Source organism: Sorghum bicolor, chromosome 7 (genome assembly GCF_000003195.3).
Source record: "Sorghum bicolor cultivar BTx623 chromosome 7, Sorghum_bicolor_NCBIv3, whole genome shotgun sequence".
In the NCBI taxonomy this organism is placed as follows: Eukaryota; Viridiplantae; Streptophyta; class Magnoliopsida; order Poales; family Poaceae; genus Sorghum; species Sorghum bicolor.
The window spans coordinates 49,931,834-49,935,498 of record NC_012876.2 but is presented as its reverse complement, the minus strand read 5'-3'; the positions used below and the strand labels follow the sequence as shown (position 1 = coordinate 49,935,498).

At 42.3% G+C, this 3,665-nt stretch overlaps 1 long non-coding RNA gene across 1 annotated transcript; it reads right to left on the bottom strand.

The window, feature by feature from the left end:
* Positions 1,680-2,259, bottom strand: LOC110436863. The gene is made up of 4 exons (XR_002454737.1): positions 2,207-2,259; positions 2,006-2,116; positions 1,829-1,913; positions 1,680-1,744 (listed from the first exon to the last, which is right to left on the bottom strand). It is a non-coding gene; the product is annotated as an uncharacterized LOC110436863 (long non-coding RNA).

Here is a 3,665-nt window from a genome sequence, read left to right as displayed (position 1 = left end):
TGTACCATTGGCGAGACGTGACACTACTACAGTCAGGTACAGCAGGAGCGGCTAACATAGGCGGATACAGTGGGTATTCCTGGTATTCCCAGAAATACCCAACTTTTTTATACACTAAATATATATACTTTTTATAAACTAAATATATATAGATATATTTAGATATATATATATATATATCTAATATATTAGCATTTCTATATTTACAAAATAATTTTTTTCTCTCATTCTTTTAGTTTATTCTTGTATTCTTTTTTCCATATAGATTCTATGTTAGCTCGATTGTCAAAATTATTCTATTCTGTTGTTTCTACAAATGAAAACCTAATTATTTATCTCCAGACCATACATATTGACTCATGCCACCAAATATTAGTACAAATCATATTTTATTTTCAAACTCTTTTCCAAGACAAATCGAAATATGCACATGGCAACATGTATAACAAAGTATCCTTTTCGTGTGAGTGAACGAGGCATGAGTGGGAGACAATTCCATAATCCTCATTCTTAAATCTCTAACCCTAGCCGATGAGCGGCAGTCAAACGGAGGCGTGAATGCAAGATGTGAATGCAAGATGCCAGGCATGATGTAGTGGCGACACTGCTGGTTTCCAGTGTCCTGAGCTCCTAGTGGCACGAGGCGTGCAGCACGGGCGCAGCCTCTGTCTCTATGCTATGCCTACATGGCGACCGGTGAAGACATACGTCGGTCATGAGATTAGAGGCAACAATTGAGTGGTGGCCCACCAGATACCAGGGAATACCCAAGATTTAAATCCTGGCTCCGCCACTGGCGGCTAAATAAACTCTATAGGGCGGCTGGCCCAGCCGCCCTTATGCAAATGCTCTTACAGTGGAATTCACTGTAAGGACGGTTCAACACCAGCGCCCTTACAGTGGCCCACTGTAAGGGCGGTTGAAAACAACAACCGCCCTTACTAGTGACCACTGTAAGAGCAGTTGGTGCTTCCAGCCGCCCTTATAGTGAGCATTAGTAAGGGCGCCTTGTGTCTCAGACGCCTCTATTGTCTGCATTTGCAAGGGCGGCTCAATCTAGAACCGCCCCTACAGTTATTTTTCAGAAAAAAATAAAAATTACAATAATCGAGTTGACAGGACAGCACAGCGCCACATACATATATACATATATAATCAGATTCTCAACATCACAGATTCACAACATAAATATCCATACATATACACAGCACCACATTTATAGTCCAACACATTTCAAGTCCAAAATGTTTCCAAGTCCATTACAAATCCATCCAAAAGAGTCCGAAATTTTTCAAGTACTAATGCAAATCGATCACAGTCCATTCCAACAAGTTCACATGTAATCAACGACCTAGACATAGCCTATCCCACTGACGGAGGTGCTGGTAAAGAGGATTGCTACCTAAGTCGGATTGTGGGTTATGCTAATCACCTTTGTAATAAACAACATGGTCCATTATAAAGTTGCAAAGGTCACCGACAATCCCTAAGAGGTCATCATCCCTGTAGACATCCCTTTTTAGTTCTTTTTCTTCTTTCCACTACAAGATCGTAAAAGACAAGTTTAGGTCTAGTGTAAAGAAGAGATTGCAAAGCTAAGTGAGAAATACTATGTTTTCATACTACAACCCACTAAGAGATTCAAACTTACCAATTCAGGGTGTCTCCTGTAGCCTTTTGTATTACTGATGAAAGCACATACATAGTATCCACAATGCAGACTCCCTGGCCTTTGCTTGGGAAACTTTGTTTCAATTTGCAAATGGAGATGTGTCAAGTATAAGTACTGAAAAATTAGTAATTTTATGCCAAACTAAGTCGCACTTACCGAACATAGAGATTTGAAACACAAGTGGCTCCCCAGACCTGGATCATGCCTTCCTTTGTGATTCTTGACATAGGCCCTGAATGCCCTGTTTGAATGAGAATCGATATGACTTATAGTATGCAGAAGTCGATATTAAAGTGAATCATATAAGGTTACAAGGATTACAAATTTGCTTACGTAATGAGAATTGACATGAAGTCTTTATATGTGTGAGGGTCAAAATCTGCAGAATCACAAATCCATGCCATGTTCATCCCGACATCGACACCTATGACTATCCAGTGATTGCTACAACAATTTTAAATAAACACATAAGTACCTTTGCATCAAAATAAGATAAACCGAACAATCGTTAAGTATACAATTAATCGAACTTACTTGAAGTGGTATGGAATCCATATTGTTTCGAAGTGTTGGAGATTCTTTAAACATACGACAATCCACGCCGCAACCTTAATAGACTCTTCTCTTATTTTGGCCGCACGGATCTTTTCTTTCTCCGCCAACGTCCCTCCAGCAGCTAGATGTGGAGCATCCAATTCCCATCTCGATGGGTAATTAAAATTTATTTGTGCTATAGGCATAGGGTCTACATACCCGGCTTTCGTTGAGCGTGTAGATTTCATAAAGTTTGCTTGCATTCTAAAAATCATGACGTAAGTTAGTTTTAGCAAAATCCAACTAGGTTACTTTCACATCATATCAAGAGGAAGAGGACTTACAGGCACCAAGTGCGAATCAGATTCATCGACATTGAACTAAGGTGAAAGCATGATTGGATGTCGCTGAAGTCAAAGGCAATACACGAAGCAGGGCCTCCAAATGTGCGAGCAGGTATTACTGCTTCCAACACATTCAGTTCAGTACGTGAAACATGCAAGTAGTACCAATCATGGAACCTTCTCATTCCATATGGCATCTTACACAAGATCCGGTTTGGTAGGAAACGTTTGCCTTTTACATATTCTTTCGGGCAATCCTTTGACCACTTGATGGTTTCAACATCTAGATACTTTGTTATCGTTGTGTAGTCTGAGGTGTCAGTGGGCATCCTATAGGCAAATTTGTTCGGGCCTTGGTTCTCAGGCTTGAACTGGTCATGAGCATACCACTTGTACATACCCGAGACGTTCATATCCACAAAAGATTTTGACCCTGTCGACCTTATCATGATGGGGATCTTTTCACGAGCTTCACATACTAGAGGGAGTAGTTCTTCATGTGTCGGCGGTGCTTGTTAAAAAGTCTGTGCCATCTCATCATGGCCTTGCTCGGGGCGAGCTGGAGAAGGTTGTGGCTTAGGAGGCACATGTGGTGTCTCGTCATGCTCTGACTCGGCACGAGCTGTATAAGGTTTTGGGCTATGAGGCACATGTGGTGTCTCGTCACGCTTTGGCTCGACACGAGCTGTAGAAGGTTGCGGGCTCTAAGGCACATGTGGCGTCTCATGCTCTGGCTCCGCACGAGCTACAGAAGGTTCACCTATTTGAGGCTCATGTGGTGTCTCATCATGCCCTGGCTCAACCTCTTCCTCGCCAGCGGTTGGAGAAGCCGGTACCCTCTCATGCATCAAGTGGTCCTCATGATACGGTGAATACACCTCTCCATCCTCAAGGTGGACTCTCTCCAGGTGTATATCACTTGGAGTTGGCGAGGAAACATTCAACACAATATCCTTTTTGTACCAGAGGATGAACTGTTTCATGAGTAGTCGAAGCTCACGAATCCCCTCGCTAGTTGGGTGTTCAATCTTATGCTTCGCGTACTCAGGATTCACGGTATGCACCTCAACCTTACTATAGTCGGCCGGGACCGGTTTATGGTGCCAGATGTCGCC